Source organism: Pseudophryne corroboree, chromosome 4, assembly GCF_028390025.1.
Source record: "Pseudophryne corroboree isolate aPseCor3 chromosome 4, aPseCor3.hap2, whole genome shotgun sequence".
Classification (NCBI taxonomy): domain Eukaryota; kingdom Metazoa; phylum Chordata; class Amphibia; order Anura; family Myobatrachidae; genus Pseudophryne; species Pseudophryne corroboree.
The window spans coordinates 392,727,840-392,741,464 of NC_086447.1; positions in this window are offsets into that span (position 1 = coordinate 392,727,840).

Consider the following 13,625-nt stretch of genomic DNA (forward strand, 5'->3'; position numbering starts at 1 on the left):
AGACTATTACTCATCCAAGGGGAGAGCTCAGCCTTGTTATAGGACTGTTCAAACCATATAATAACCTCTTTTGCACATTGTGGTCAAAAGCCTTTTGCTCACTATTAGTAGTGTAGTTTAATCATTAAGATTTGAAAAATATGCATTTTATTTACTAATGGCATCAAAATTCCTCTCCACAGCGTTTGAGACAGTGAGTGCATCATGTCTTACAAAGCAACTTCAGCTGACTTTACTAATCAGTGCCAGGGAGAAAGATTGCACCTCCCTATCCACAGTCATTAAGGCAGTGAGTGGTTCAGCAGCAAATCCAGCATGAATAAATTATATGCTGGGTCTGTGTGAAAATGTAAATTCTAATACCAGGTTTTCCCAGAGTAAGAAGTTGCATTAGATACAATGGGAGGTGGGTAGTTTTAATCCAAGTATGTGTAAAAACTACAGTATATGTAACAATTGCTGCTGGTAAAATCTCCCGACTGGAATTAATCATCCGATGACTCACCACTCTCATGCGGCTTCCTCTCCCCGGCTTAACATAACGTGAGACAATTGTCATATTAGGACCAGTTCTCTGGTTCTGCCCATTGAACGGACATGGCTTACCTCTCTCTCAGAAATATATTGGGGGTAGCCGGTATCCCGCACACCCTCCAGCAGGCATAATGGTTAAGTACACAAGCAGTGAGAAACAGTGTGTCTCTATCGCTCTGATCTGTATTCTGGTTCCATCTTAGGGCCCCCATACATCTACGATAAATTGGGGCAATTCTGGAAATGATTGTCCCAATAAATCAGTGATGTATGAGTGACCCCTATTGGTGATCCAGAGAGGGTGACAATAGCAACTGTGGCAGTAGTTGGATGGGTTGCAGGTGCCTATAGTGATGATGGTATTGGTGTGGGGGGCTGGTGCCTATACTGTAGGCGGTAGTGGAGTGGGGGTGTGGGGGGTGTGCAGATATCAGTTAGGCCTGCCTGTAAATGGTGATCTGTGATGCTGATGGCGGTTCCGTGATCTGGGATAAAACATTTTCTACATTTTGAGGCCTAACTAGGGTTAATTGGAGAGAAACTGTCCTGATTGGGGGAACTGACCATTTCAAAAATGGCACCAAGAGCTTTATTTGGCTCACTTGCAGTGCCATTTTTGAACTTGAAAATGGCCACTGCAAGCCAATTGCCGCTCACTACTTCACTGCTCCGCTGCCTTGGGTTGCTCAGCATGAGGCAGGGGACAGGCAGTCCAACAGCAGAGGAGAAGCTGAAAAGTGCTCCTGGAGACATGAAGTCATGAAGCCGGAGTCCTGGGTGGGTGGCAAAAAATGAAAAAGACAGGCTGTCGCCCCCTAGATGAAGATGATGAAAGTCCTGGGGAAGGTGGCAGCCATGTAAAATAGGTCACAGGCCACTGCCCACCAGGTGAGGAATGCTGATTAAAAGAAAAATGTACAACTTTAGGTGCTTTTTGTTTTAATTTGATTTATTTTACAAGGGGACTACAGGTGCCAGCGGGATACACTGGAGAGGGGGGACCTCTTTATTGGGGGTCCACACTTCCCCAGGAATACCCGGCCTGGGCTGACTAGTCATGAGGGATAATGTTTTAGCGAGGGGGCTCCATCAATTGTGTGCCCTAGCTGTGGCATTACCAACTTGCTAGTGGAGCCCGTCCGTGCTGGTTCTGAAAATAAGAGGTGCCTCTACACATTGTGTTTCCTGTATTTTTTGGACCAGGGCCGGCTTAAAGAGCCCAGGGCTGGTTATGCTTTGGTGGGACCCCACGCATTTTGTTTTACATTTTTTATCTATTTACAGAAGGGTTCATTGTAGTGGAAGAGTACTGTTATGGAGTAGACCAGTGGTTCTCAAACTCGGTCCTCAGGACTCCACACGGTTCACATTTTCCAGTTCACCCAGCAGCTGCACTGTGTATCACCAACTGCCACATTTTAAAAATCTACACGTGACCTGCAAAACATGGACCGTGATAATGCTGATTTTCATACAGGACTAAAAGCAACACTTTAAAAAGACATTTCATACACTTTAAATGAAGCCGCTGCGGCCGCTATACTTAATACACAACCTACGTACTTATTACACCATTAGCGTACAGAGTCCCGTACCGAGTACGGACTTTGCGTACAAACGCCGTACTGGCTGTACAAAGTACACACAGCGCGTACACACCCAACGTTACACAGTGAACCCTTCACAGTTATGCATGCGATAGTAATACACTTTAAACCTTAGCAGGGAAAGGAAAACACGACACCAGATTGTAATTAAACTACTGGGTTCCGACACCACAGTGTATTATTACTGAAAGGGGGTTACAATAACAAAGCAATACAATACTATAGAATAATGGCTATAGTCAATGTTACATACTTTTGGTTTCGCCTGCGCTTCCCTGTCCGGTCCTCAGTCATCACGGGTGATGACCTTCAGAGTCTGTGATAGTGACCTGGCCTGCAGCTGGCTCTTTATACAGTAGATCAAAACATAATACAATAGACACTGTGTGCTCTTCTTCCATTGGTTCGGGGGTGGGACATATCCTGTGCACCGGGGATCATTGGTCAGCTCAAGAAGTGGGCGATGGCTAGGACTTGAGATGTGGTTTCTGTTGTTTGCATCTGAGTTCCCGCCCCATGACCAGTTAAACCCATCACATTAAACATACATAAATCTGCTATTATTAATAACTTAATGTGGTAATATATAATAATGTTCTTATTCCCACCAGATTAATGTTTACGTGACTCTGAACATTATGATCCCACACATGATATGATTATCTATTTCCATCCTCAAGATATACATATATCCACATATTTCCATATACTCATATATATATATATATATATATATATATATATACACACACACATACTCCTATTACAATTTGTTAGGAATTATGGCCCTCATTCCGAGTTGATCGGTCGCAAGGCGAATTTAGCAGAGTTACACACGCTAAGCCGCCGCCTACTGGGAGTGAATCTTAGCTTCTTAAAATTGCGACCGATGTATGCGCAATATTGCGATTACTAACTACTTAGCAGTTTCAGAGTAGCTTCAGACTTACTCTGCCTGTGCGATCAGTTCAGTGCTTGTCGTTCCTGGTTGACGTCACAAACACACCCAGCGTTCGCCCAGGCACTCCCACCGTTTCTCCGGCCACTCCTGCGTTTTTTCCGGAAACGGTAGCGTTTTCAGCCACACGCCCCTGAAACGCCGTGTTTCCGCCCAGTAACACCCATTTCCTGTCAATCACATTACGATCGCCGGAGCGAAGAAAAAGCCGTGAGTAAAAATACTTTCTTCATAGTAAAGTTACTTGGCGCAGTCGCAGTGCGAACTTTGCGCATGCGTACTAAGCGGATTTTCACTGCGATGCGATGAAAAATACCGAGCGAACAACTCGGAATGAGGGCCTATATATATATATGTATATATATATATATATATATATATATATACAAACACATACATCTCCAAGAGTTTAGACCAGGCTTTCCCAACCACGGTCCTCAAGGCACACTAACAGTGCATGTTTTAGTGATATCCAGGCTTCAGCACAGGTGACTTAATTAGTAGCTCAGTTATTTTGAGTTAACCATCTGTGCTGCAGCCTGGCTATCACTAAAACCTGCACTGTTGGTGTGCCTTGAGGACCGTGGTTGGGAAAGCCTGGTTTAGACTATGAATGTTAATATCTTAGATTTCTAAATGTCTGGTTTGTCTTTAGGTTAGCTATTGTTAATTGAGTTTCTAACAGCTTTGGTTCCTGAGTATTGTCTCTTCGTTTGTTTTTGTCTTCTGGTGAGACAATGACAATCCAGTAGTCATTGTTTCAATAGAAACTCGGCTCTCCTAGTAAACACAGGTGTTTGCCTTCTTCATAGAATTTCAAAGTTGGTGTAAATAAGGCCATTGTATTTTAATCTCTGGGAGTTTTAATTTATGTGTGACCGATCTTCATGCTATTTATAAGAAGAAGTAGACAGTGTGGGATTTATGTAATATATAGATTACATTTATGTTATGTCTTTGTGGCTTTTCCATGAGAGTACAAACTCCTCTGTAATTACTCATACCACGCTCTAATGCGCAGGACCGCGGGAGCGACAATACGCAATTTGCGAACATGTACAATCACAGCCGAACACGTACGCACACGGAGGCCATCTATGTGGTGTTTGTACGTAATGTATGTGTTGTAATATTTTCTGACTTCGACAGTCCACCCTTTGGCAGTCATCAATAACTGCCACTAATCAATAAACAGGGAAAAAAATATTACCTATACAATATATACAAAAGCTTGGATGATCGGGGATGAGTTGTAGGTGGGAAATGTATGACCTAGTGGGATAGTAAAAAGCATGTATGTATGAATCCATGTCTGAGAGGCATGTATCATCGTGCCAAATATGTTCTAGATAAGCTTCGAGGTATTGCGAAGTATACATTAAATCCTTCTCATCCCGTATTAAGGGTCTGTAAATGGGCCAACAAACACTACCGAGCTCTTTTCGGCTTCTTATTCCAACAAATGGGGTGCACATTTAGTTGATGATACATGGAGGAGGAAACATATGTGAGTGCTAGTATGTGGATATCACCTGTCGACTATGTGTGCCATTAACTGGAGGTTGCAGAGATGAAGATAAGACACATATATAAAATACATTCACATAAACATTCTTGGGTAGGGCTGATGTCTTTTCCGGATGGATGTATCTGGGCAGAGGGGGAAACAAAAGAAAAATGGGTGATAGAAACAGGCCATGAAATTCATTTGCAATCCTTATCATAATACTGTCTCTATGGATGGGTCATAAATTAAATCTGCTGCTATAACAGCACCCTCGCTCCTTAGACTCATCAGGGTTGTGCCGTGCTTGCGCCGCATTAGAATTCGCACACACCTAAATATCGAACCAATAATTATGACGACTCCTAGGATACAAAGGAGAAACTTCCCCACACTCATAATGATGTTCTGAGCCCACTCTCCTAAACCAGAGAACCATGTGCGTGGGTTCAACCATGAGACCCCAGTTCATTACTCACAGTCGCTAAGGTAAGGTTGTGCTTCCTCCTGAACTCCCACTTCAACTGCAAGATATCGTCCATCTTTTGATCGATGATCTCCGTGGGGTCGTCAGTGCTGTTTGTAATATACGTACAACACTTCACACCATATTGAGTTGCAAGAGTAACACAGTACTCACCTGTCACGGCTGTGACATAATTAAGGACCATCCTGTGCTGAAGCAGTTCCTTCTTGTAAGCTTGTAGCTCCCTTCCCGTACACCTGAAGGTGTTGTCATACATCTCAGTGATATTATCTATCAAGTTCGCTAGCGCATGGATATACCTATAATTTATAGTTCCTCTGGCAGTACGGGTGATGTCTAATGCGAGAAGGAACTGAATCCCGGTGGATTCGTGTATCAAATCAGAGGCTGCGTGCTCTGCCCTATCTATGAGGTGTCTCTTGATGATGTGTTCATAGTGAGTATGAGTATAAGGAGCCTGAGCACTGCGGTGAACGTCTTTCATCTTATCATGGGTTATGGTCATGACCTCTGGCAGTACTCTCCCAATATAACACAATCCCTCTGAGTTCGGGGCAAGCCACTTGTACGCCTTTCTCCCACATATGAAATAGGCATCATCTGGGAGAACATAGGGGACATATTACCCATTTTCCAAGTAAAGAAACCAATCCCTAGTTCTCCCATCTACTCAGTACAAGTATCGGGCTGGATGATATGAGCACAATACCCTGGCGATGCTTTTCCAACCCACATGGTCTTGCTTCCACGAGTATACCTATACCGGAAAGACCTCCCACTTTTGGCTATTTGGCGTACAAGTTCAGAGTCTATGGGTCTGCTATCAGCTCTGTGTGAAAAGGTCATTGTCTGGTTATTCCACGTCACTTCCCAATTTCCCGATTTTTGGTAATTGGAAATATTAAAACACAATAAGGACCTTTCAACATGATACTGGTGGAGCTTCAAACTAGGGGGCCTAGAGATATTGAATTTCTTGTCCACCGGTCTCCCGCCCCGTAATTCGAGTACCTCATCTATTGCTAAAGGGTATGGTACTATACCTGACTTGCTCTGACCTTGAGGTACCTGTGAGCACACCCAGCATTCTGACTGGTTTAAGACCTTACCCACTAGTGAGTGGTAATCACTCAACGGATGACGGTCCATGTCGATATTAAGGTTGGACTGACATCTCTGGATGCACCCATCCTCGACTATATTCTCACAATTCCTACAAATACAATATTCATCAGACAATAACCCCTCACAGTGCCTCCGAGCTCCCTGACTACCAGAGCGCTTACTGATGCCAGCCTTTACTAAAGTGATTTGCTGATCCTGAGATCCTACAAATTCATACTTGCCATCAGAACCCATTCCAGATCCCTGCTCGACCTCTCTGGGACCCTCACCAAAACAAACTGTCCTTATCAAAACCAGAATTACTAACAGAACCCGAAACACAGTCTCTTGTGATCGATCCATTTCGTTAGGGGAAAGGAGGAAAATAAGAAGGAGAAAAGAAAGGAAAAATGCAGGGGGGTGTGAAAAAAACGACAACCGTTCAAGGTCTTGTTACTCTCTGTGCTCAGATGCCTATCAACAGTCCTGCCTCTCAACTTTCCCGGAACAGACACTCCAGTGATACGAGATTCTCTACACTCTGCTCTTTGTCACGAGTTCTCTCCGGGTCAGCGACCTTCTTGCAGTGGGACGAGTGGACCCAAGTCTCTCTTTCAGCGACCTTCAATGCTGTCGTGCTGGTTAACAAGACTTGGTATGGTCCTTCACACCTGTCTATGAGGCAACCTGAGCGTAAGAAATTTCGAATCATCACATAATTCCCAGGCTCAATGTCATGACAATTACTGTTTGGTAGGTCAGGAATCACCAGCTTTAAATTTCTTTGTTGATTTCTCAGCTGCTGGCTCATCCCAACCAAATATTTCACAGTCACTTCATTATTACATTTCAAATCATTCTGGGGGTCTATCATTACATGAGGTTGTCGACCAAAAAGAATTTCGACGGGTGATAGGTTAAGGGGAGACCTGGGAGTGTTTCTGATGCTGTACAACACTAGTGGCAAAGCTTCTGGCCACGACAATCCAGTTTCAGCCATTAATTTGCTCAGCTGGTTCTTAATAGTGCTGTTCACTCTCTCCACCTTTGTACTCGCCTGTGGACGGTACGGAGTATGCAGCTTGCTATTAATTCCCATCAGTTTGCACATGACCTGAAAGACTTCACCTGTTAAATGGGTACCCCTGTCACTTTCAATTATTCTAGGGATACCATATCTACACACAAATTCCTGCACAATTTTCTTTGCAGTGAACGTATCAGTATTTGTGGCAGCAGGGAACGCTTCTACCCAGTTGGAAAATACATCAATACAAACTAACACATATTTTAAATTCCTACAGGGTGGTAACTGTATGAAATCAATTTGTATTACCTGAGAAGGTCCGTCTGTCGGAGGGATATGGGATGGCTCTGTTTGTATTGACTTTCCAATATTCTTCCTCAAGCAAGTAAAGCATGTCATTGCTCTCTTTCCTGCATGGGAAGAGAATCCTGGCGCACACCAGTAGGCTCTCATCAGCCTGCACATACCCTCTTTGCCTAGATGAGTCAGACCATGTGCCACCTCAGCTAGACTTGGAAAGTATGCTTTGGGGGCTACTGGCTTACCGTGTCCACCTGCCCACAGTCCTGAGGACTCCTGGCCATACCCCTTTGCCCTCCAGACTGCCTTTTCCTTTAGGGAACACAAATTTTGCACATTAAATTTACTATCGTGTGTTATCAGTTGTGTGGTGTAAACTGTCTCTGGATGAGAGAAGAGAGAGGAAAGTAAATAAAGAAAAGAAAAATTTCAGGTTTAGCATTCACCAACAGGCTGTCACACCGTCATGCATATCGGTGTCTATGCACAGTCTCCCTTCACCAGTATTCTCATTCTCCACCCTTTGTGCATGACCAGGCACACTGCATTAATACTGGTGTCCTTATGCTCTTACACTGGTGAGATATACTGGATTTGGGCAGAGCTCTGAAAGACCGATTAGGCATGTGGCGTCTGAACTGTAATCCTGTCGGTGAACGCAAGAGATGAAGAGGAAACTTTGAAGACAAATCACATAGAGTTTAGTAACAGATAAGTTTGTAGAGGCAAAGAAGATTTTACAAAATTTGACATCTGGATTGGGCACTACGGGGGAATGATTCTCTACTCAGTCTGCTCCCCTAAAAAAAATTCTATGTGTGTTAAATCTCTACTGGGACTATCCCAGCCATCAATCCAGTGTCCTGTCCATTCTAAGTTCATAGGGAACCCGGTATCTTTGAGATAATTTCCTCTACCTGTGATGGACATGCATCTAGAACAGTGAAATGCAACATTAGTCTTCGTGGGTATCCAACATACTTTGTGCTTCCTGGGCGGGAGCACTCAATATGTATACCATCTCTAACAAAACTCCTGTTAAGTTAATTAGAGGTCACTTCTGCTAGAGGAAGAAGCAAAAGTTTAGAGGCCTCCTCCTAACCCCAGCAAGTTCTGTCAAAAGGGTAACGTTGCATTTATTCTGTTCTTCCCATTAAACAAATCTGTGTTTTCTATATGGCTCGTGATTCCTTACCATATGTCCCTTGATCCCGTCTATGTGTTTAATACTGTGGCTTGTTTTCTCTGTCTAGGGGTCTATCTTGACTATGTGTTCTACTATATCTACAATCTCTGACTAAATGCACGTCCTTCCTACAAGTGTAACATATCCTAGGTCTTTTCCTACTATCCGGGTTTTGGGGTTTAGGTTGATGAGACTTTGCTGCAAGAGCCTGTAGACTTATTGTCATCAGCTTCTCCTCCTGTTGCTTTCTACGCCTAGCAATATTCTTATGATGTTCAATTGCGCATGCTCTAAGACAAGCTACTGTGGCCCCTCTCTAATTAGGCAAAGATGCTTGTAGCCTGTTCCTAACTGCCTTATTGAGTCCGTCCATTAGCACAGAGACAGCCACTTCCCTGTAATTCGCATCGTTCCCTGTATCTGATACCCCAATGTATCTATCCATTATTTGCAGGGCCTGATGGAAATATTCAGATGCCATTTAATTTTCCCCCTGTTTTATGGAGAAAATTCTTCTCCACTTAACAGTAATGGGGAAACACAACTCTAGTTGCTTATTAATTCGTTCTATATTCTCCTGATTGTTTCCGTCAGTCATAGGACTATCCGACTCTAACTTACAATCAGTGATACATTTTTGGGTGTCAATATTAGGGGGTAGGCACGCTTTTAAAAGTATCCGCCAATCTTTATTAACTGGTTCATAAGCATTACCCAGATCTCTGATAAACTTTTGACATCTGGCTAAATACTCCCGGGGATCGGGGAATTCTGAAATGATTGACGGCAGCTTAGCTCTGGACCACGGGCAATACATTGCATTATTCCTGGTGAGGATTACTCCTTGACTATCGGTTCCCCAATTGGGAGTTACTATTTCCAAGACAGGATGTAATCCTACCATTCCATTTCTAATCTGTTTACTGTAGGGTGTTGTTGTCTCTGTGCAATGACCCATCTCACACTTACCGGTAGCTGTGACCTCACCAGTTCTTTCAGTGGGGAACACTGGTACTACTCTAACTAGATGGACAGGCCCCACCTGAATTTCCTGCAGAGCGACTGCCTGAATAAGAGCTGTGATTTGGCTGGATCCTTCGTCTTCCTGTGACCTATGACCTTGAAAAGACTTCGAAACAGGATACAACTTGCAAAGGTTAGGGTTAATACATTGCTCTTGCATATTACTATCATTTACAGATGTACCATTGTTTGTAGCCATCTTATTCCCTTCGACCTGTGTCAGTAATGGTGGGTTCGTGTCTCCATTCCTGCTAAGTTTGGAACCTGCTTTACGAGTTTGTTCCCTTTGCATTTCGCCCTCTTGCTGCCATAAATTTAAACAATCATTATGTCTAATCCTTTGTTTTCTGGATTAAAGAAGACATATTTTACTTCTTACATTCTGCAGTGCCTCGGGTTCAAAGCTGCCCACTTTAGGGAATGGTACCCTATCTTTGTCAGTCATACGTAACCATTCATTGCAAAAAACTTCTGTGTGTGAACCATATTTTTCACACATGATGAACCTTGCTGAGCCTTTCGGCCACATTTCTGCCTGAACCCTGCCTAAACGTATCTCACTTGAGCAACTGGCTCCCATATTTGTGGGTCTATTTAATAACAAAACAAAAAAATCCCACAAACACCAAAATACTCAATGTAAGTAGACGGTGGAAGTATCTCCGAGCGCCTTCCACTCGCTCTCCACCCACGTTGGCCAGTACTACCATACACTGTTGATAGCAAAGGCAATGTACCCAACTTAGGGCTCCTATCAGAACTTACAACACCGTAATTTCTTTCGGTGGAAGTTCTGTTTGGAATATTTTCCTGAGAGAGGCAGCGAAAAATTCCTTTTCGGTTTCTTTCAACTGGAATTGTTTGTAGGGTGAAAAACAGAGAAATTCGATTACTATCCTTCACCCTTTCCAGAGAAGCCCACCAGGGAGATTTCCCGACGTTGTCAAAGAAAAAACCCTTTTGTCTATTCAATCACGTCTGCGTATGCTCTCCCACAGCGCATATGACACAATGGTATCACGTTGTGCTGTGCAGAACACACGGACATGCGATGCAATCGCACAGCCTATAGATACTAGTTATCTATATGCCCTACGATTGCTGTAGACCACCTAGCCTAGATCACTCCAGACCACTTCAGCACTTAGTTGTATGGGATCACTAAGACCACTTCAGACCACTTCAGTTCTAATCACGCAGGGTAGCGAACCCTACGCCGCCGGGCCTCTACTAACCCGGTGTTACCACTTCAGACCACTTCAGACCACTTCAGTTTCTGGGTTCAGTTCCACTCTGTCTGCTTTCACTCACTCAAATACACTTTGGTTTTTCTGTACAGAAAGTTTTAATTCATTCAGACAGGCAGCTTTACCCCAGAGGCAATACAGTTTTTTTAAACTTAATTTTTTTTTTATACTAATCTGCTTTAGAAACCGGGCAGTTTTGTGCTATTGTAGCATGGCTACTGTCCCACCTTTTCAGCTAAACGACACTATTGTGTAATTTGTACTTAGCGCCCGTATTCTTAAGCACTTTGCGTAAACACGCGACCGTGCGTGTCTCTTACGCTGCGTGCGCAGTCCTGTACTTTGTCCGAGACACGTGTACAAAACCGTACGTCCGCAATAAAACAAATCCCACAACTTCTATAAATGTGAGCAATACTAACTATAATCGCTCACTTAACACAACACACAGTTTTTGTATAAACCTTTACAACCAGGCCAGACTGCGTTTGTGCTTTACACTTACTTCCTTAAACATTTATTTTAGTTTTAACTATATAGCAACAAATGTATCCGGTTTCACACAGATCTAAATGAATCTAGCAATCTGAGTCTTATGGCAACAATGTGAGAAGGTATACAAAGTATGGGTGACTTTTGTTGTGTACGCTTTTGGCGCCCAAAAAATTCACAGATTTTTAAATAGCTTTTTTTCCTGTTTGTTTTATGGGTTCTACCAGCATCTCTACAAACCATACAGAGCAGACGTCATCTAATCAGCACACAAGTAGGGTTTTTTGTGTATCCACCGACCAAGAAAAGGTTACGTAGTATACTTTCTGTCCACCCTTTTGCTGATAGATTAAGTCTGCTGTGACCTGTTAGGCTGTGAGTATGTGGAAAACTGGACGATGCCCCCAATTGATAATGCTGATTTTCATACAGGACTAAAAGCAACACTTTAAAAAGACATTTCATACACTTTAAATGAAGCCGCTGCGGCCGCTATACTTAATACACAACCTACGTACTTATTACACCTTTAGCGTACAGAGTCCCGTACCGAGTACGGACTTTGCGTACAAACACTGCGCTGGCTGTACAAAGTACACACAGCGCGTATACACCCAATGTTACACAGTGAACCCTTCACAGTTATGCATGCGATAGTAATACACTGTAAACCTTAGCAGGGAAAGGAAAACACGACACCAGATTGTAATTAAACTACTGGGTTCCGACACCACAGCGTATTATTACTGAAAGGGGGTTACAATAACAAAGCAATACAATACAATAGAATAATGGCTATAGTCAATGTTACATACTTTTGGTTTCGCCTGCGCTTCCCGGTCCGGTCCTCAGTCATCATGGGTGATGACCTTCAGAGTCTGTGATAGTGACCTGGCCTGCAGCTAGCTCTTTATACAGTAGATCAAAACATAATACAATAGACACTGTGTGCTCTTCTTCCATTGGTTCGGGGGTGGGACATATCCTGTGCACCGGGGATCATTGGGCTCAAGAAGTGGGCGATGGCTAGGACTTAAGATGTGGTTTCTGTTGTTTGCATCTGAGTTCCCGCCCCATGACCAGTTAAACCCATCACATTAATCATACATAAATCTGGTATTATTAATAACTTAATGTGGTAATATATAATAATGTTCTTATTCTCACCAGATTAATGTTTACGTGACTCTGAACAATATGATCCCACACATGATATGATTATCTATTTCCATCCTCAAGATATACATATATCCACATATATCCATATACTCATATATATATATATATATATACACACACACATACTCCTATTACAATTTGTTAGGAATTATATATATATATATATATATATATACACAAACACATATATCTCCAAGAGTTTATATCTTAGATTTCTAAATGTCTGGTTTGTGTTTTGGTTAGCTATTGTTATTGTTAATTGAGTTTCTAACAGCTTCGGTTCCTGGGTATTGTCTCTTCGTTTGTTTTTGTCTTCAGGTGAGACAATGACAATCCAGTAGTCATTGTTTCAATAGAAACTCGGCTACCCTAGTAAACAAAGGTATTTGCCTTCTTCATAGAATTTCAAAGCTTGGTGTAAATAAGGCCATTGTATTTTAGTCTCTGGGAGTTTTAATTTATGTGTGACCGATCTTCATGCTATTTAGAAGAAGAAGCAGACAGTGTGGGATTTATGTAATATATAGATTAGATTTATGTTATGTCTTTGTGGCTTTTCCATGAGAGTACAAACTCCACTGTAATTACTCATACCACGCTCTAATGCGCAGGACCGCGGGAGCGACAATACGCAATTTGCGAACATGTGCAATCACAGCCGAACACGTACGCACACGGAGGCCATCTATGTGGTGTTTGTACGTAATGTATGTGTTGTAATATTTTCTGACTTCGACAACCGTGTGGGGTCCTGAGGACCGAGTTTGAGAACCTGTGGAGTAGACGGAGGGTGGAGGGTAGTAGTAGTAGCGCCCAAATTATTTAAATTTTCTGCATATGACTAGTAAAATTACAATTGATTGAGGTGATGTGTGGGCACTTTCAAGATGTGCAGAGCAAATCTTTGGAAGAAAAAAATTTGTAGATCACCATAACAATTCTCTAATGTGTGGGCAGAGTCAGATGGATTGGAGAAA